The sequence below is a fragment of the Peromyscus leucopus genome, chromosome 4 (assembly GCF_004664715.2).
Source record: "Peromyscus leucopus breed LL Stock chromosome 4, UCI_PerLeu_2.1, whole genome shotgun sequence".
Taxonomy (NCBI): domain Eukaryota; kingdom Metazoa; phylum Chordata; class Mammalia; order Rodentia; family Cricetidae; genus Peromyscus; species Peromyscus leucopus.
The window spans coordinates 105,517,510-105,539,324 of record NC_051066.1 but is presented as its reverse complement, the minus strand read 5'-3'; the positions used below and the strand labels follow the sequence as shown (position 1 = coordinate 105,539,324).

General features: G+C 43.0%; 1 long non-coding RNA gene across 2 annotated transcripts; it reads right to left on the bottom strand.

The window, feature by feature from the left end:
- Positions 1-9,848: 9,848 nt before the first annotated feature.
- Positions 9,849-20,744, bottom strand: LOC119087893. Of its 2 annotated transcripts, none has more exons than XR_005091404.1 (5): positions 20,354-20,744; positions 18,884-19,078; positions 17,221-17,257; positions 11,983-13,596; positions 9,849-11,098 (listed from the first exon to the last, which is right to left on the bottom strand). It is a non-coding gene; the product is annotated as an uncharacterized LOC119087893 (long non-coding RNA). The 2 variants fall into 2 exon arrangements; XR_005091405.1 differs by lacking the exon at positions 9,849-11,098 and having other exon boundaries at positions 11,907-12,134; positions 13,479-13,596; positions 20,354-20,741.
- Between the last annotated feature and the right edge of the window lie 1,071 nt (positions 20,745-21,815).

The following is a 21,815-nucleotide window of genomic DNA, read 5'->3' as shown; positions in this document are numbered from 1 at the left end:
TCCACATTCATTCAAAAATTACTCTTCTCTCACCTTCCCTCTGAAGATTCTCCTGCTCCATCTCCTTGACTGCATTAGTCTTTCTACAATCCCTCCTCAAACCCCCAGTTCAGAAAAGATAGGAAAACTTCTGTAGGTCTCTAGAGGTTGGAATGAGAACATCCTCAATAAGCTCATATATTTAGATGTTTGGTCCCCAGTTGGTGGAACTGTTTGGGAAGGCTAAAGGTGTGGCCTTGTTGGTGTGGAGTTGTTAGAGGTGTGTTACTAAGGGTAGTCTTCGAGATTTCAGAAGCATACACTAGTTCAGTCATGCTCTCTCTGTCTGCTGTCTGTAGATTGGGATGCAAGCTCTCAGCTACTGCTCCAGAGCTATGCTTACCTGCCTGCATCCATACTCCCTGCCATGATGATCATGGACTACCTTTCTGAAACTGTAAGCAAGCCCCCAGTTAAATGCTTTCTTCTGTAACCTGACATTGTCATGGTATCTCTTTCACAGCAATAGAACAGTAACTAAGACAGAAGTTGGTACTGGGATTGGTGTTGTAAGGGATTTCAGTAAAATGGTTAATATTCCATAAATTGCAAAATACCTTAAGACATTTGCTAGTATAAGCAGGACTATTATCAGTTTTCAGTTATAACAGAAGTCCTAGAATGGAGAAGGTAAATGATAAATGATTAGTGGCAACCAAGGTTATTTCACCCCATGAGCAGAAGCAACAATCATATTTTTTAAAAAGTATCAACCATTATATGAAAATATTTTAAACATCCAAATTCTAAGATATAAGTTATATGTGTTTGCGAAATGGTGGTAGGGTTTTTTTTGTTTGTTTTTTGGGTTTTTTTTTTTTTTTTTTTTTTTTTTTTAGCCTACACGGATTAATTATGCCAGCAGAGGGCAGTGGTGTGAAGGAAGAACTTCCAACCAAAATTAATCAAAAAAAGATGGAGAAGGGCACTTCATATTCACCAAAAGAAAAATCCACCATGATAATGTCTCAATTCTGAACATCTGTGCTCCAAATATAAGAGCACCACATTTGTAAAAGAAACATTACTAAAGCTTAAATTACACATAGAACCCTATACATTAATAATGGGAGACTTTAACACCCCACTCTCACCAATGAACAGGTCATCCAGACAGAAACTAAACAGAGAAATAATGGAAATAATAGTTGTTATACTCAAATGGACCTAACAGATATCTATGGAATATTTCACCCAAACACAAAATAATATACCTTCTTCTCAGCACTGCATGGAACCTTCTCCAAAATTGACCATATACTTGGCCACAAAGCAAGTCTCAACAGGTACAAAAAAACCTGAAATACCCCCCTGTATCTTATCAGACCACCATGGATTGAAGTGGAATTTCAACAACAACAGAAACAACAGAAAGCTTACAAACTCATGGAAGCTGAAGTTGACTGAATTACCACTGGGTCAAGGAAGAAATAAAGAAAGAAATTAAAGACTTCTTAGAATTCAATGAAAAAGAATGTATTACATACCCAAACTTAAGGAACATAATGAAAGCAGTGCTAAGAGGAAAGTTCATAGCACTAAGTGCCTTCATGAAGAAACTGGAGAAATCTCATACTAGTGACTTAACAGCACACCTGAAAGCTCTAGAACAAAAAGAAGCAGATACACCTAAGAGGAGCAGATGGCAGAAAATAATCAAACTGAGGGCTGAAATCAGTAAAATAGAAACAAAGAGAACAATACAAAGAATTAATGAAACAAAGAGTTGGTTCTTCAAAAAAATCAGCAAAATAGATAAACCCTTCTCCAAACTCACTGAAAGGCAGAGAGAGAATATCCAAATCAACAAAATCAAAAATGAAAAGGGGGACATAACAACAGACTCTGAGGAAATACAGAGAATCATTAGGTCATACTTCAAAATCCAGTTCTCCACAAAATTTGAAAATCTAAAAGAAACTGACAAATTTCTTGATAGATACCACTTACCTAAGTCAAATCAAGATCAGATAAGCAATTTAAATAGACTGATAACCCCTAAGGAAAAAGAAATAGTCATTAAAAGTCTCCCAACCAAAAAAAAAAAAAAGCCCAAGGCCAACTGGTTTTAGTACAGAATTCTACCAGACTTTCAAAAAAGAGCTAATACCAATACTCCTCAAATCATTCCAAGTAGAAACAGAAGGAATATTGCCAAATTCTTTCTATGAGGCCATAGTCACCCTGATACCCAAACCACACAAAGACCCAACAAAGAAAGAGAATTACAGACCAATTTCACTCATGAACATTGATGCTAAAATACTGGCAACCTGAATCCAAGAATACATAAAAAAGATTATCCACCATGACCAAGTAGGCTTCATCCCAGAGATGCAGGGATGGTTCAACATAGGAAAATCTATCAATGTAATCCACCATATAAACAAACTGAAAGAAAAAAACACATGATCATCTCCTTAGATGCTGAAAAAGCTTTTGACAAAAAATCCAACACTCCTTCATGATAAAAAGTCTTGGAGAGATCAAGGATACAAGGGACATACTACACATAATAAAAGCAATATACAGCAAGTCAATTGCCAACATCAAATTAAATGGAGATAAACTCAATGTTATTCCAATAAAATCAGAAACAAGGCAAGGCTGTCCACTTTTTCCATAACTATTCAATATAGTACTTGAAGTTCTAGCTAGAGCAATAAGACAACAAAAGGAGATCAAGGGGATACAAATTGGAAAGGAAGAAGTCAAAGTATTGCTATTAGCAGATGGTATGATAGTATACATAAGTGACCCCAGAAATTCTACAAGGGAACTCCTACAGATAAACACCTTCAGTAAACTGGCTGGATACAAGATTAACTCAAAAAAATCGGTAGCCATTCTATATATAAATTATAAATGGGCTGAGAAAGAAATCAGAGAATTAATACCCTTTATAATAGCCTCAAATAATATAAAATATTGGTGTAACTCTAACCAAACAAGTGAAAGACCAGTATGACAAGAACTTCAAGTCTTTGAAGAAAGAAGTTTAAGAAAATACCAGAAAATGGAAAGATCTTCCATGCTCATGGATTGGCAGGATTGACGTAGTAAAAACAGCCATCTTAACAAAAGCAATTGACAGATTCAATGAAAACTCCATTATTTTAGCTATCCTGCACTTTTCTGTTTTTCCATATGAAGTTGAGTATTGTTCTTTCAAAGTCTGTGAAGAAATGTGTTGGAATTTTGATGAGGATAGCATTGAATCTGTAGATTGTTTTTGGTAAGATTGCCATTTTTACTACTTTAATCCTACTGATTCATGAGCATAGGAGATCTTTCCATTTTCTGATATCTTCTTCTATTTCTTTTTCAAAGACTAAAGGATGCATGGATTTCTCTGGGAAGGGGAAATAGATGAGATGGATGAGATGTCCTGGGTAAACTCGGGGTGAGAGGTGTGGAGGGGAAGGGATGGGGGAATGGGAGCATGAGGGATCAGGTTGGTTGAGTTGGGGGAAGGATGAAGGGGGAGAGTAATGAAAGAGATATCTTGATAGAGGAGGCCATTTGTGGGTCAGGGAGAAACCCAGTATCAGGGAAACTCCCAGGAATCCACAAGGATGACCCCAGCTAAGACTCCTAACAATAGTGTAGAGGGTGCCTGAACTAGCCTTCTCCTGTAATCAGATTGGTGACTACCCTAATTGTCAACAGAGAGCCTTCATCTAGTAACTGATGGAAGCAGATGCACAAATCCACAGCCAAGCACAGGTCTGAACTCTGGGAGTCCAGTTGAAGAAAGGGAGGCAGGACTGTAAGAACAAGGAATGGGCAAGATCATGATGGGAAACCCACAGAGACAGCTGACCTGAGCTAATGGGACTCACAGACTCTGGACTGACAGCTAGTGAGCCTAGGACCTCTACATGTGGATGACAGTTGTGTAGCTTGGTCTGTTTGTGGGGACCCTAGCAGTGGGGTCAGGACCTGTCCCTAACACATGAGCTGGTTTTTTGGAACTATTCCTCATGCAGAGATGCTTCACTCAGCCTTGATACAGCAGAGGAGCTTGGTTCTACCTCAACTTGATATGCCATGGTTTGTTGACTCCCATGGGAGACCTGTCCCTTTCTGAATGGAGGAGGAGTGGAGGGGGGCATAGATCAGAGGTAGGTGGAGGGAATGGGAGGGAGGAGGGAGGAGAAACTGGTTGGTATGTAAAATAAATGAAAATTTTTAATTAAAAAAAAACTATAAAAAATTGGGTTCAGGTCTAAACAGGGAATTCTCAACAGAAGAATCTCAAATGGCCGAGAAACACTTAAAGAATGTTCAATATCCTTAACCATCAGGGAAATACAAATCAAAAGGACTCTGAGATTCCCCCTTATATCTATCAGAATGGCTAAGATAAAAAACATATGCTAGAGAGGATGCAGAGCAAAGGGAACACTTCTCCATTGCTGGTGGGAGTGCAAACATGTATAGTCATTTTGGAAGTCAGTGTGGTGGTTTCCCAGAAAACTGGAAATCAACCTGCCACCAGACCCAGCTATACCACTCTGGGGCATATACCCAAAGGATGCTCAATCATACCACAGGACACTTGCTCAACTATGTTCATAGCAGCTTTATTTGTAATAGTCAGAACCTGGAAACAACCTAGATGTCCCTCAGCCAAGGCATGGATAAAGAAAATATGGCACATTTACACAATGGAGTATTAGTCAGCTGTTAAAAACAAGGACACCAGAAAATTTGCAGGCAAATGGATGGAACTAGAAAAATCATTCTGAGTAAGGCAACCCAAACCAAGAAAGACAAACATGGTATGTACTCATTCATAAGTGGATATTAGCTTTAAAATAAAGAATAACTATGCTACAATCCATAGACCCAGAGAGACTAGATAACAAGAAGGGTTCATGGGGGAACACCCTGATCTCCTTAGAAAGGAAAAATAGAAGATATTTAATGCATGGACTGAGAGTGAGTGGGGGATGGGGACATGAGTGATCAGGTTGGGGGCACAGAGGGGGAGAGTGCTGAAGGGGACTGCTGGAGCGGGAGGGGGTTCAGGATCAGGTGGAATCCTGCTGCAGGGGAATCTCCCAGGAGTCTACAGGGAAGACCCCAGCTTAGACTCCTAGCAATAGCAGATAAATAGCCTGAACTGGCCATCTCCTGTGACCAGATTGGTGCCTGGCCCAATTGTCATCAGAGAGACATCATCCAGCAGTTGATAGAGGCAGATGCAGAGACCCACCGCCAAACATTAGGTGGAGTTGGGAATTCTGCAGAGGAGGAGAAAGGAGTGTAGGAGCCAGAGGGATCAAGGACACCACAGGAAAGCTCACACAATTAACTAACATAGGCTCATAGGGGATCGCAGAGACTAAACCACAACCAGGGAAACTGCATGGGACTGACCTAGACCCTCTGCATATATATTACAGTTATGTAGCTTGGTTCTCTTGTGGAAATCTTAACAGCAGGAACAGGGGATGTCTCTGACTCTTACTGGCTTTTGAGACCCTACTCCTCATACTGGGTCACTTTTTCCAGCCTTAATACAAGGGGAGGTGCTTAGTCTTACTGCAACTTGATACATCATGTTTTATTGATACTTATGAGAGACCTGTGTGGATATCATTCTGTATAAATAAAACACTGGTTGGCCAGTGGCCAGGCAGGAAGTAGGCAGGACAAGGAAAGAGGAGAATTCTGGGAAGTGGAAGGCTGAGAGAGGGAGACACTGCCAGCCGCCATGACAAGCAGCATGTGAAGATGCCGGTAAGCCACGAGCCACATGGCAAGGTATAGATTTATAGAAATGGGTTAATTTAAGATATAAGAACAGTTAGCAAGAAGCCTGCCATGGTCATACAGTTTGTAAATAATATAAGTGTCTATGTGTTTATTTTATAAGTGGGTTGTCAGACTGCCAGGGCTTGGCAGGGCCCAGAGAGAAAACTCCAGCTACAGATGTGCCCTTTCCTGGATGAAGACAGAAGAGGTGGGGATTGGGAGGGAGTAAAGGAAGGGATAGGAGGTAGGGACTGGGAGAGAAGGTGTGGGGGAGGCTTCATCCAGGATGTAAAATAAATATATGAATAAAAAAAGACACCTTAGTTAAGTTAGCTTTGATATAGGAAGAGATGGTACCCATGGCCTCGGCAGGTAGGCAGGAAATAGCGAAGGAACCAGGGAAGAAGTTCCATGCTCAACCCATGAGAGTGGACTCTATATATCTTGCCACACAAATCATAACTGTGGGTGCAAAGCACTGTCATCTGGATTATGCTTTACCCTGCTTGCCCCCATTTTATCCCACTCTGAGTATGTTGTGGGGCTAAGATCAGATGGGTCTCTGGCTTTCCATGTTAGTTGGAATTTAAGACCTTTGGAAGTCAACTTGTTGGAAGAGTTGATCATAATTTAAAATCTTAGTAGCCTTGTGTGGCACTTTTATCCAGTTAGAAAAGCAGTTGCCAGACGGCATCATCTAAGGAAGTCAGACTTAACCACGCCAAGAGACTGCCTTCGATCCTTCCACAAGACCATGTCCAAGGTTTCCCAGGTTCTCTTAGGGAAACAGTGTCAAGGGAAATAAAGGATAATTCTGTTCCAAGAGAGTAAAGATAGGAAGTTAAGTTGAGGCCTCATATTATTCAATCTCTCCGTAGTTGGAGAAGGGAGAGTGATATTAAACAGGGTGAAGAAGCCCATTGAATACAAACAGAAAAGCTGCTTCTCCTGTTTGGGGTCATGCTTCCTTTCTTTGGTCTCTCTCTCTTTTTTTTGCCTTTAGTTATTTTCCCATCCTGGGCTCATAGGGGATTGCAGAGACTAAACAGTGTGCCCAGTGTCCTTTTATGGAAGTCCTCTTCACCTATCCCCCACAGCATCTTTACCTTTGTCTGTGCACAGAGTATTCCTGGTCTCCATGGTAATGTCCAGAGTCTTCCAAACTCTAGTTCCTCTTTTGCTGATCTGGAAAGTGCCAGAAACCTAATACAAAAGGACCACCAATAAAGAATTGGTGGCAGGCATCTCCCTGAGAGGAGGTCTTAGGTACTCCCTCAGGTGAGACAGGTTCTCAGCTGACCCCCCAAATTGTTAAAAATAAGTTTGGGTTTGAAATGAAAGAGACCACCATTACAACTGAAGTCTCTGGACAGGCATACTTTATTCTTGATCAAAAGGGTACCCTCAGAAGAGCAAACACACAACACAGAAAATGTGTTTAGGTTTCATTCTAACCCAGCTGGAGCTGTGTCTTTCCCCAAAAGCTGGGGTCTGACCTCACAATCATATTCAGTTAGCTAGTCTGAAAAGAATTGGTTCACAGGGAAAGGAGTCACTGTTCCAAGGAGAAAGGGGTCACTGCTCCAGGCCATCAAATTCCTAGACTAGAGCAGTGGGACTTAGTGTAAACAAAGGTTTTTACTGGGTGAGGGAGGATTAAAACATTGCATGAAAGTCTTACAGTGTAGGAAAGATAAAAAGATTTTAATTCTGTGTCAACACAAGTTTTATAGTATCTGTTAGGAAAGACTCATACTGTTATGGGTCTGGGGTCATTCAGAGATTCACCAGTCTGACCACAAATAAGTTTAACAAGAGGCTTTATTGAGACTGGAACCAGGACTGCACACAAGAGTCGATTCTCAAGATGCAGCCTCAAGCCACATTAGTAAAGGGTTTATAAAAAAAAAGAAAAAACAGGTTACATTCTGGGGGCTGTGTCAGCACATATCCTGCCTACACAAGCATCCTGCCTATGTGTAAGCAGGGGCTTAATTAGCAAACAGATGTATTTGGTTACCTTGAGCAAGCAAGCTTGTTTACAGAAGCAGAAACACATGAATTGCATTGTGACTGTTACTTTGCATGAATGGCAGTTTTAGTTAAAATTGTTTAAGACTAGACAGTTGTGAGAAAAACCCCATGCATTTCAGGAAGCCATCTGTTCTTAAGTAAGCTGGCTAGCAGGGTCCCGTTTTCATCGGTATAGCTTTTACAGGCTAGAGGCTGTAGGAAAGAGATTGGCCAAAGAAACTCATTCTGGCCCTAGAGCCCAGAACCAGGGAAAGAAACACAGCCTGGGTCTGGGACCTGAGCCAGAGAGAGGACAATTTTATCCCCAAACCCAGAAACCAGTACAAAAAAAAAAAAAAAAAAAAAAAAAAACCACACACTCTTGGTCTCTAGAATCAGGGCCAGTGAAAGAAATATGCCCTGGCTTAGAATTAGAGTCAAAAAGCCAAGAAAGGCCAGTGAAAGAAACACAGTTTGCCTCTGAAATCAGGGCCATCTCTGCCCCTAGCCCACAAAATTGACCAATCCCTGAGCAGAAAAAAACTAATCAATCCCTGGTTGACTCTGCCCATAAGAGATCCTATATAAACCACCCTGCCTGGTCAGTTCTGGGCTGTTCTCTCCACCCTGGTAGAGGCAGCCACTCTCCTGGACTCCTCCTTCCTAAATAAATCTTTCTCAAAAGAGTTTGGAGTGTTAAGATCTTCATTCACCAGAGCAGAGAAGATTGCTAAGATGTCCCATAGTGGACTGAGAAGAAAAAAAAAAAAACCTTGCTGAGACGTCCCTCAGGGGACTGAGCAAGGGGGAGCTGAACAGAAGAACCTTGCTGGGACATCCCTCAGGGGACTGAGCAAGGGGGAGCTGAAAAAGTAACACTTTTCTCCTGAGCCAGAGGAGATTGCTACATTTCTGCAGGGGTTTCCCCTTTTGCAGAGTGAAGCAAAAAGAAGCAACATCTTAGGCTGGAGAAGAAGCCGAGCTCTGCTAGGAAGCCCCCTTTAGTGTGGGCTGAGCAAAGCTCAGCTGGAGCGGCTCTGCAGGAGAAGAGCAAGATTGCTGTCCTGTGGGGAGACCATCCCCCACCACACCAGGTATAGCCTGACTCCTGAACAGTCAGGATACCCTTCCCTGCTGAGCTGTCCTAGCATCTCCAGGCCTGACTCTCCCAAGCAGTCAGAATACCTTCCCCTCCAGGACTGAGCTTTCATTGCAGCTTCAGTCATCAGAGCTGTCCTAGCAGCTCGAGGTATTCGGAATACCTTCAGGGCTGAGCTGTCCTAGCAGCTCAAGGTGTCACCTGACTCCCCAAGTAGTCAGGATGCCTTTCCCTAGAGTTGCAAAACTCACGTTTTGGTGCCGAAACCCTGGACCAAATCCCCAGAGTGGCAACAGTTACTTACAGAGGCAATTTTTGATTTTTAGATTTTTGGGGTTTTTTTGTTTGTTTGTTTGTTTGTTTTTTGTTTTTGAGACAGTATTTGTCTGTTTAACAGCCATGGCTGTCCTGGAACTTGCTTTATAGACCAAGCTGGCCGAAACTCATGGAAATCCACCTGCCTCTGCCTCCTATATACTGGGATTAAAGGGATATGCCACCACTACCCAGATACTTTATAAATCTTTTAAGCACAGTAATTTAAGCTTTAAACACAACATTAGTCATCACAACATTTGCTATTTCTTACATAGGTATGAAAAAAACCTCATCAGGCCTCTACAGGTGGCAGTTTGCAGCTGGGTCTCTAGCTTCCATTCATGCTATCATTCATGAATGAACTCAGAAGCCAAGAAAAAGCACTGTTAATATTCTGATCTGCCCCTTGAAATCCCCCACCCCTTGGGGCCACCCTGCATCCTGATATAAAAGCCACATTTAAGGAAAAACTCTTCCCCTTCCTCTCTCATTTCCACTTTTCCTCCCATGAGATTCTCTCTCTCTGTCTCTCTCTGTCTCTGTCTCTCTCTGTCTCTGTCTCTCTCTCTCTGTCTCTCTCTCTCTCTCTCTCTCTGTGTGTGTGTGTGTGTGTGTGTGTGTGTGTGTCTCGTGTGTGTCTTTCCTATCTTTCTCTTCATCTTCTATTATAATAAACTCTCCACATGGATGCAGAGTCTGGGTTATGAATTACTGGCTGCCACCTCTGCCACCATACCCATACGGTGTGCATCTGCCCAGCATGTTTCCCGGCACACCAGGGATACCCTCAGGGTCTCCCCCATGCAATAATTCATAGCATTGGTGCCAAACATTGCCAGGCAATCCCACTGCTTTCTCATACCCACCAGCAGTCTGAGGAGCTCTGGGATCCTGTACCACCCACCATTTTTTCAGGCTGGAGCACCACCGGAGACTCTTCACCATACTAGATTGGTAAGATGTCTCCCTTCCCTTTTCCCATGAGTGAGAATTCATCTCCTTTTGCTTGCTGGTACCACATGTCTTTTGGGCTCCAAGCCCCTCAGCCCCCATCCCTATGTGATGGCATATAGAGACGGTTTGTGCCCACTCAACTCCATGGCCCATAGCCTTTGTGATGATGGTCCATTGGCTATCTTGTGCCATTATCAATGGCCCCTGCTGACCCTCTGGGATGCAGGAGGTCAGTCCACTGGGCCTTATACCTCATTGTGGAAAAATGTGCCTATGGTCCCCCACCCCCCACCACTGCCACCAACCCATGGCTTTGGTTCATTCCCCTGTGGCGCTCGCACCATGCCACAGCCCAGAGGGTTCCTCTCTCCCACCCAGATACACTGTTACTTCTCCATCTTTCTTTCACAAAGTCTATTTCCTATGTGTGAATGGAAATGTATGATTGATATAACCATCTATGTTTCTTTCTGACTGACTTTTAAATGCTTCAATTTATCTGTTCCTTATCTGTTCAGTTTATTTTGGGGGGGAAAAAACCCACATGAACACATGGTCAGGCAACATCAGCTTGAATAAGGGCAACCACGTGGTCTAGCTGCCATCTTAGCTAAAGTCAAAACAGGCAGGTCATATGACTTCACCACCATCTTTATTAAGGGCAGCATGGGCAAGGTACCCAGTGTTCAGGCTGTCTGTACGGAGGAAAGCTTGGGAATCACTTCCCACCATGCATTGTCTCACCATTGTTTCATGGGCCAAGGAAAAGTTCTCCAGCCTTGGCCTGGTGTTCCCCAACCTCCTCTCTCAGGCTCCAGCTGTCTGAGCAGGGCAGAAGTCCAGTCTCAGCCTGCCGTTCATTCCTCCACAGCTGCTTGTATGGGCAGGACCTGGAGGCATATGCACTCCCCTCTGGGGCATCAGCAGAACCACATACAGGCAGTACCATTATATTAAGATTTTAAATTTCAGATTTTAGCATTATTACAATTCTGATACACTTTGGGCCACAGCTCAGGATTTTAAATTTTCCTTGGCTATTCATTACCTGCTTTTCCATGATTTGGATTTCAGTACTGATTGATAATATTAATTTATCTAAAACTTTTACTTTTTTCTCACTTGTCTATTCCTAAGGATGGTATTTTTCTCTCTCCTGCTCTTGGGACTCCTGCTCTTCTCAATTACTAAGACCATGGGCCCAAAGGCTCCAAATAAATTCAAAAATTTTAACTCCCATCTCTAGTCTATATTTAAACAGGCTGGCAGAAACATTGAATCAGCAGCTGTGGACCACAACCTGCAGCACTTTCCCTGCTATGGATGTCAGCAGAGATTCTTGTCTGTGTGATGTGCATCAGCCCAGCCAAGCATAATTGTTCCCTGCCTCTACAGCCAGGTCAGATAACCACATGCTTCTGACAAATGCCCCACTGCCCAGCCTCTGACTGGCCTTTCAGCCTTTTTTGGAGCCCTGACAACAATGCCCCAATGCCAGCTCAAAGCAGTTCCAGAAGAGAATACATCGTCCCATGTTCCCTGTCTAGAATAGGTTGAAATGTTGGGTCAAAAGGAAACCCCCTGGCATAGAAGACTGACTGACTATCAAATGTCCATTGATGTTTGTTAATTAAAATGGTCCTGCAATAAGATAAGACATTTGACCTTCTTTATGCAGAACCAAGGAGGTATTGTTTTTTAAAATGGCTGGCCTTTTCCCCTGATCTCCAGGCAAGCTTTATTAAAGTACAAATAAAATATCACCATATTTCAGCACAAATAAAATATTACCACACCTGACCTTGGCCAATTCCTCTGGTTTGTTTTCATTTGCTAAGTAGGTCACTGTGTGTTGTCATTTCTAGGAAGGAGCCCCAGCTCATGTGGAACTTCCTTTCTTCAGGCTGCCTTCTGCTTTCCTCTTGCTCTCCACTCCATTCTATGGAACCTGCAAAAGCACTCAAGTAACTGAAATTATTCCGCTGTCCTCCTGGACAACCAGGCCCACTGGAAATTGTCCCACTGTCCTCCTGGACAACCAGGCCCACTGGAAATTGTCCCACTGTCCTCCTGGACAACCAGGTCCCCTGGAAACTGTCCTGCTGTCCTCCTTAACCAGGTCCACTGTTCGTTGTGCAAAGGAGACAAGACCAGAGGTAGTTCCAAGAGTCGTTTGTGACTTCCTGTATGAAGCAGCACATTTCTTGCTTCACTCCCAGGAATGCTCCAGACCACATCCTTCTTCCAGTAGAAACACAGTCAAGCTCTTTTCCTCATAGAAATGTTCTATCTTAGAGTAGGCATGATATTTTGACTGTCTCTTGCAGCAATTTGACATGCAATGTCAAAGTTTCTGATTGTTGTTTTGACTTATATTCAGAAATTTGGAATCCACAGTGTTACACGGACAACAAAATGGGTAAAGGGTTTGGAGGACATATTAATAGAGACAACATCCATACACTGTGAAAATCACTAGTAAGGCTGTTGCTGAGGGGGAATTTCATTTGGAAATTCCTGGGAGTTGACACCAGTTTGCCACTGTGTGAAGTTGTGGTTCTTGCAGGGTTAATTCCAGAGGTGACTGCCTATGGTCTCACAGCAGCTGTTGCTTGTCACCTCCAGTAGAAAGAATTTATAGTTCAGTCTTACATGCAGACATACTGACATTCATACTCCTCAGAATCCTCTTATTAATAAAGTTAGCCAAATTAGCCAGTGGAGAGTCATATTTGGAAATCCAATGACATTTAACATTTGTAATAAAGGCACAGAAATATTGTTGTGGAGCATGTGGTACAGAGAACTGTGGTCAAATTAATAATTGAAGTGCAGAACCTGGCAGAGGTGAAGATTGATATTGACTTCTTTCCTCTAATATTTGGAGGAGTTTTAAAGGTAAATAAAATGAGATAACAAGACACATCAAATTTTGTTTATTTCTTTGATCACTCCTTCCCACATGAGAGCACAGGTCCCTTGTTTGTCTACACATCTTGAATAATTCACTGCTCATAGACTTTCCAGTCTAATGCATTATAAAACAAACTCGGTCTGAGTTCAATCATATTAGACTGCAAGCTGAATTTTTCATGAAGGATTATTTAAAACAAAATGTATCTTGGGCCCAACAGCCTACGAAACCAAGCAATCACGAGAGTTCAGTGAGAAAGTGTCAACAGTGGGAATTCTCCAGTTCAGAAAACTAATGTTTGATGCACATTAACCATAACAATATTAACAGCACTCTGCTCGGCACTGACTGGGAGCTGGGCTAGCTTCGGTCTTGTACCTTAACTAGTTGGGAAAGCACTGGGAGAGGTGTTCCTGGGTTGAACTTGACCTGCCTTTTCATTTTGAAAGCTTTATTCAGTTGGATTTTTCTGCCTCTCCCATCTTAACTCTTGCTCCTGTAGGAAAATGAAAACAGTCAGACACTGGCATTGATACTGCAGAGGCTTTTCTGGAGTAGTGTCTTTCAGTGTCCTATCTTCTAAATGACACTGTCGACCCTCCGGCATAAAAGTCACTCTTTGTTTGGAAAGACACCAACAAACCACAAGTCATTTTGAGCCTCATTTTAAATTTTGAGCCATATCTTTATGTTAGAACTTGACTTGGTCAGTAGCAAATAATGAAACAAGAATTTTCACTGGGCTGTACACATGGTACAAAGAATGGAGCAATTATCAGTCTTTCTCTTGAGTTGTAGAGGATACTGTAACTTTGGCTGGGTGGTTGTGGCATGAGCTTTTAATTCCAGCACTCAAGTGGCAGAGGTAGGAGGATCTCTGAGTTCAAGGGCAGCCTGGTCTACAGAGTAAGTTCCAGGACAATTGGGGCTACACAAAGAAATAAAACCCTACCCCCCAAAAAATGACAGAGAGAGATAGAGAAAAAAAAAAGAGAGAGAGAGAGAGAGAGAGAGAGAGAGAGAGAGAGAGAGAGAGAAATGCTGTAAATATCTCTATTAGTATTTTACCATTAGATTGTTTTATCTGCTAGCTGACCCTGACTTTTGGGTCACTGAGAAGCTCATATTAATTTTTTAGACTCTCCCTTTTCCATTAAAATGCTTATAATTTTGCTAGTAAAAATGGAAAAAAGAAAATATTCCAGTATGAAGGAATGAAGAGAGAGAAGAAAGGGCAGGAAGGAAGATGGGCTCCTAGATGGATGTTACAGGATAAATCTCCTTTTCAGTTTTTAATGAACAAGCTACTGCTGACTTTTGAATAGAGAGTTCATCTCAAAGGTGACATGAGAAGATTTTAAATTTAATCAGCATCTCTAGGACTCAAGAGTCAGAGCAACAATTGCTACATTCTTCATACCATGTCCATTGAGAACTATTACACTTAATTATACGCTAACTATTTAAGAAGACATCTACGGGACCCTCCTAGCAATTTCCTAATCAAATGGTGTGGAGTCAATTAAATGAGGTTTCTCTCTTATCACCATGCATGCTATTAAGAACTGCATAGCAAAGACAAAGTAGACAAAGAAGACAGCATGCCTTAGTCTACTTTCTGTTGCTATAACAGAATACTTGAGGCTGGGCAATTTATTAAGTAAAAGGGTTTATTTAGGCTCATGACTCTAGAAGCAAAAAAAAATACAAGCATAGGTGGCTACATGCAGCAAAAAAAAAAAAAAAAAAAAAAAAAAAAGCCTCACGCTGCCCTGTAACATGGTGGAGGACTTCACACAGTGGGAGTGCACAGGAGCTTAGCAGTGACTGCACCTGAGAGGGGAAGACGAGAGTGGTCCAGATGATTTCTAACTAATCATCACAGGAACTGATCGTCTCAGGAGAAGGACCTGTGTCTCCCGACATGCCCCCTCCCCAGTGCTACTGCCTTGGGAATCCAGCCTCAGTGTGTGTGGCAAGAACATCCAGACCACAGCACAGAGACCCTGCGTCTGAATTTGCAGCACAGACTAAGAACAAAGCTGAAGTGTCTACATCCTACTACAGAGACACTTGCTCCTTGCACAGTCTACAGCCTACAATCAAGAAATGTGTTTCACAAATCATTTCATAACATTTTTTTTCCATATTTAGTAGGAATATTGCCCCATGGTTTCCATTGGCTGAGTCCATGGCTGCCTATCTCTGTGAAATTTCTAGATCAAGGAACAGCCAGTGAGATATTGAAACAACATGCCATCATAGCCAAAAGAACCTAAATACTTCCCTCCTCACATCCCCATCTCTTCTACCTCTGTCCCTCCTCTTCAAACTGAAAGACTCATGGCCATCTTTTCAGGCAGCCTTTATCCCTCCCACAGGGTTGAACTCTCTCCCTCACAGTAAATCCTGGAATCCACTCCTTGCAGCCTCTCTGGTTTTTCCAGAGTTGATTTTGAGGGGAGAGTAAGACCCAGCAGCCCTGCTGGTTGGCCATGCTTCAGAGTTATGACTTACTTTGGGAGAGGAGGAGGAAGGTACAAGCTTTCCCAGTAGGAGGAAAGGTTTAGGTCCTGAGTCTACGGAGAGATCCAAAGCATCAGACACTCAGGGTAAAGAGAGGAAAACAGTTGGTGAGACGTATGCCATGTACATCCAGAAGCCAGAGATGGAATAAAAAAGGCCTCTGTCTAGCACTTGACATCATGTCATGGCCTTGGCCACTCAGGGAGCCTGTGGCCAAGATGACATACAGGGGCCTGAGACCCTTGACCCCATCAAACTGACCAGTGCTAGGTGCCTGCAGCCTCTGGTGAACCTAGAAAGTCAGGAGCTGTGAAGTTCAATTTTAGTTAAATTGAGTATTTAAGCAATGCTCCCCTCCCACACTATCATTCATGATGCCAGGATCAACCCTGAGGTGTAAACGTCTTCACTGTTCCTGCTGCATAGAGAAAGAACTCCCGCTTCAGAATAGTGACAAGACAAGCTCATATCATACGGCTAACAGCTTAGCTCCTTGTGGAGCACTGGCCAACTCCCCTGGACATGGTCCTTTGGGACCTTAGGAAGTCCACAATGGCTCAGAGGCCAAGGCTGTGGCAGCTGACTTGTCCTTGCAGACCTTTAAGCAAGGCTGTCATGTGTGAGGACAAGTACGGAGGTGACATGGTTTCACTGACCACCTGGAAAGCTGGGGAACCTGGAAGAGAGAGGTCATCGATGGAAGAATAGAAGTCACTGAGGTGGTGCTGGGGAGATGGCTCATTGGGTAAAGTATGTGCTACAGAAGCATGAAGACCTGAGTGTGGATTTCCAGCACCCATGTCAAGGGCCAGATGTGGCTACATATGCAGGTGTGGTTGCAATCCCAATGCTGAGAAAGGAGAGATAGGAGGATCCCATGCCTCACTGGCCACTAGCTGCACACACATGCATACAACACACACACATACACACACACACACACACACATACACACACACATACACACACACATACACACACACAAATACACACACACACACACACACACACACACACACACACACACACACACTGGATAGATAAATAATATTATAAAAAAAAAAAGGATAGCATGGAGGATGTGGTGGTTTGAAAGAAAATGGCCCCCAAAGGGAGTGGCACTAAAGGGAGGTGTGGTCTTGTTGGAGGAAGTGTGTCACTGTGGAGGCAGACATTAAGGTCTCATCTATGTTCAAGCCATGCACAGTGAGACAGTTCATTTCCTGTTGTCTGAGAGATGTAGGGCTCTCAGCTACTTCTCCAGCACCATGTCTGCCTCCATGCCACCATGCCCCATGATGATAATGGACTAAACTTCTGAAAATGTAAGCTACCCCATTAAATGCTTTCCTTTATAAGAGTTACTGTGGTCATGGTGTTTCTTCACAGCAGTAGAAACCCTAACTAAGACAGAGAGAATTCCTAGGGTTTCGTTTGTTTGTTTGTTTGTTTGTTTGTGGAAGAAATAGACATTTAAGAAAAAATCATCATATATACATATATATTTATCCTATGTTTAGCAGTTTAATGGATTAGTTGTCACTTTATTTAAGTATAAAATAATTGTTGTTTTTATCTAAGATGTTCTACTTACCAATAAAGACTGGAGAGTCAGATGTTGGAGTGAAAACCTGCAAGATCAGAGAAGCCAGGAAGCAACCAGTTGACCTTCCTTTTCAGCCAAAGACTCAGCAAAAGAGCATCTCTTTACCTGTCCCAAATCAAAGAGGCCCACCAATATCTAAGTCCCTCCCTACTCCTTCCTGTGCATCTCTCCATCAGTCCTCTTGCCTCCTCCATCCTCTCTATGGCTAATCCTTATCAACTAGTTGCTGGCTCTGCCCCCTGATCCAATGTTAATTTCATTAACACAGTCTCAGAGTTTCATAGTGTGGTCAAATATCCCACAGCAAATTATCACTTTAAGTTCAAAAGTATTCTCTGAGCATCAAATCAAAGAAGCACTAGGGGTTGTTTATTCATATATATTTTCTTTAACTGAGAATTGAACCCAGTGCCTCATGCCTGCTAGGTAAGAGCTCTGCCACCAAGCTACATCCCTAACCCTTTTTTATAGATTTATAAATTAAGTGGTTGTTTCTTGTTTTGTTTTTTTGCTTAAGTCAGGATATTGCTATAAAGCACATGTTAACCTCAAACCTATGATACTCTCACCTCAACCCACTGAGTTCTGGGATTATAGGTTTATACCACCATGCCCACGCTAGCTACAAATTAACTTTTTTCCTGAGTAAAAATTAAGCATACAAAATAAGGGTTTCATCATGATGTGTTTTTTTTTCTTTTTTAATTACAAACTGTTTGGTCTATGGCTCAGGCTTATTGCTAGCTAGTTCTTACATCTTAAATTAACCCATTTCTAATCATCTATATTTTGCCACGTGGCCATGGTTTTATCGGTCTGCTGGCATATTGATCCTTCAGCAGCTGGATGGTGTCTGCTCTGACTCCAATCATCTCCCTGTATCTCTGCTTGGCTTTCCTGCCTGGCTCTTATCCTGCCTTGCCATAGGCCAGAGCAGCTTTATTTGTTAACCAATAGGAGCAACACATATTCACAGCATACAGAAAGACCATCCCATAGCATTTTCTCTTTTCTGTCTAATCAAAAAGGAAGGTTTTTATTTTAATATGGCAAAATTATATATAACAAAATAGTTATCAAGTGAGAATTATAGTTATAATGTCTATTTGTATTTGGAAAAATTAAAGAAAATATTTTATCATCTATCCTATTTTTGTGTTTAAAGTTTTATATTTAATTTATTTTTATCATAACTAAGTAAAACTATAATTACAACTATCTAATCTTTAATTACATCAAAGATCCCAGAAGGTACAATATTATCTGAGTAAACAGAGAGTGCATTGTAAGCAACTTCTAAAATTCTAGAAATGACAAGAAACATCTGGTTGCTTGGACAGTCATCCAAGAGCTGGGTAAACAAAGGTGGTATATCCCTATGTGTATGTGCTATGGCATGGCTAAATTGAAAAATATATACATTATTCTTAGAGAAGCAAAACTAACCCACCCTTCCCCAAGGGGCAATCAGGCCAGTGGTTGCCTGAGCAGGGAATAAAGACCAACTGCAAAGCAAAGCTGGCAGCTCTGGGAGGAGGTAGAAATGCTCTGGGCCATGCATGGGGGATGAGTTACAATGGATTTACCTATTTATCAAGAACAATCAAATTAGATAGCTAATTTGGGTACATTTGTTGTGTGTAAATTGTACCTCAAAGCCGTTCTTTAAAAGGTGCAGCAGACAAAATCCAGCTGCTTTAAGATTCCATCTCATATTGGGCACTGAAGCAAAGTAGCCGGGTTACTTGTTCCGGGTGACAGAGGGGGTAAATGCCAGATGCTGACATGAGCGGTTCTCTTTAACATCCACCTTCTCGGCTCCCCAGGGCAAAGGCTCCATCGCCTCCTAGGGCCAGGACAGAAAAGGGAGATGTATGTGAGTCCCAGCCCTGCTGCTGCGGGATCTAAGAACAATGGACCCCACTTTCCTCCCAGATGAAGTGACCCTGAGGATCAAAGGATAAGAAATGCTAAGGGACCTAACACTTCCCCATCACTCTGAGGAGAGGCTGATGCTGTTGCTATGGTTATCACCATGACTATGGGCTCGGCTATTGTTGCTCTGCTGCTGCTGCTACCGTTTGAGAACTATTTACAGTAAATGCCAGCGCCTTAAAACCACACACCAGCAGAACACTGTTGCAGGAATATCTTTTTACACTGTGTGAAAATGTGCCACTATGATTGGTTTAATAAAGAACTGATTGGCCAATGTCTAGGTAGGAGAGACTAGGCGGGACTTCTAGGCAGAGAGAGGAACTCGGGATGAATCTAGGTGTGCCAGAGACACCAGCAAGATCCTGAAGAAGTCGGGCATATGGCACAGAGGAGAGGTAACTGAGCCACACGGCAGATGTAAATTAATAGAAGCAGGTCAATTGAAGTTATAAGAGCTAGTTGGGGGAAAGCCTAAGCTGAGGCCAAGCTTTCATAATTAATAATAAGTCCCCATGTCGTTTTTTCTGAGCTGGCGGCCCAAAGCAAAGTCTGACTACAGAACATAGTAGCACCCACCGAGTATGATGTCACACTACAACCAGGAACGACAAGCTAGACAAGGCACCTGTGCACTTACAGCCTCTGCTCTAGGGGCAGAGTTAGGCAGCTGAGGGCTGCTGCTCTGCCCTGGCCACTCCCACTCACCCAGGCAGACAGGCTCCCCTGCTCTGGCCACAGCACTCTGAAGAGGGGCCCACTTCTTAGCACCAACCCCGCTGAGGGAATTCCAGCCATCCTCCTGTCTGCTTTCTGCTTCCCGTCCCTAGGTCCTCAATGATTGCTCAGAGCCTTCCGAAAGGAGGGCCAGGCAGCCACCCCTCTCTCCCAATGTCGACTGTCTTGTGGGAAGCTGACTGTGAGAAGAGCTGCAGACTCTCGTTCCCACACCTACCCACCTGGGCTCAGAGAGGAGGAAGTAGCCGTCAGCCACCCAACCCAGAGGTCAGGGAGCCCACGACAGGCTGCAGTTGTATGTGTGTTCTGTTGAGGGTTCAGGCAACCTCTCCAATCAGCACCCTGGGTAGGGAAGACAGGAGGACTGGACCACCAGACCCTGTCCTGCCTCTCTCACACTAACTACAGGGGGCAGCATGCCACGGGTGTTCGCCAAACTCCCACTGACCGACTGAACAAAGCAGAGAGGACCGTGCAGCCTACGAGACCACCGGCTTAGATAGGGAGGCTCCAGTCAGGCAACGTCGTGCAGAAAGTCCCAGTTGCGTGTCACTGACAGCAGGACAGAGTTGCTGTGGACGTCTAAAGGTCTCTGGGGGCTGTTATGTCATCATACCACCTTGCAGGCCAGCCCTTCCTCCTTATCTACTGACAGGAAAGGCTTCCTCTTCCTCCTCGTGGGGTGGTGAGAGGCACCGGCTGCAGCGATTCTCATCACTTTCCTCTCTGGCCTGCACCCAGCAACACAGGTGCAGGGGAGCGGCAGCTTCTCACCTGCTGACTCACCCCTGTTCACTTGGGAACCCTAAGGTCATCTGGCCATTTCCCAAGCAGTGGCTTCCTCAGCTCCTTTACCCCTAGGCGCCATCACTTACCTTGGCACGAGCCCAGATCCACTATCCCTGAAAATGATTCTTTTGTTACTTTTCAATCCATATGCTTGCATTATTATCCTGAACCTCTCTTTAGTGAAAGCCCCCAATGAAGACAAGTTTCCTAAGAAATAGTAAAAATAAGTCATATAACCATGGGAATGGGCTTAGCTTAGTGGTTACTTTGCAGGCAAAAGACTCTGGGTTCAATCACCAGCACTGAAATTTTGATCAAAGATAGGACCATGGTCTAGAAATTCTTGGTAAAATGCCTAGCTGGAGCTGGGGAGACAGTTTAGCCTGTAGGTGCTGGTCACTAAATCTGCTGACATTTCCTCCTCCCGTGTTGCCCAGGACTCACATGGTAGAAGGAAAGAACAGTCCTTCCAATTGTCTTCTGACCTCTACATGTGTACCAAGCCATGTGTGCAAGTGTACACATTATATATTATATATACACAACACAAAATAAATAAAATGCAATTTAAAAATATATCTGAGCGATTTGCCTTCATGTATACATGGGCACTATATTTATGCCTGGTGCCTGCACATAGCAGAAGAAGGTATCAGATCACTCATAAAATGAAAATAGTTCTCTTCTTAAAAAAAAAAAAAAAAAAAAGATAGAAATCAACGCTCACACTGCATTTATCAGGCTTACTACTTACTCAGAAATAATTAAAATCACTGAACTGCAAAATGAAAACCAAATTAAAACTTAAGAGAAAGGTAAGTGCAAGCCCTGGCCATCCTACCATTGTGTGCATACTGAAATTTGCCCAGCCACCCCCCTGGTATACCATGTGCAGAATCTCTTTAGAGGGCTCTCTGTTGAACCACAAGAGCAGGGCTGCTCAGCTTAATATGTTGCTAGAGCTTTGTGAGACATTGTTCTAACTGTGGCTCAGAAGATATGCAAACCAAATTCAAATAAAAACCAACACTTCACACACATGCAATCAGGGCGGAAAAGGAACTTCTGAAAGGGCCCAAAATACCATCCTGTGAAAGGAGAAGATGAGGAATTGATGGCGG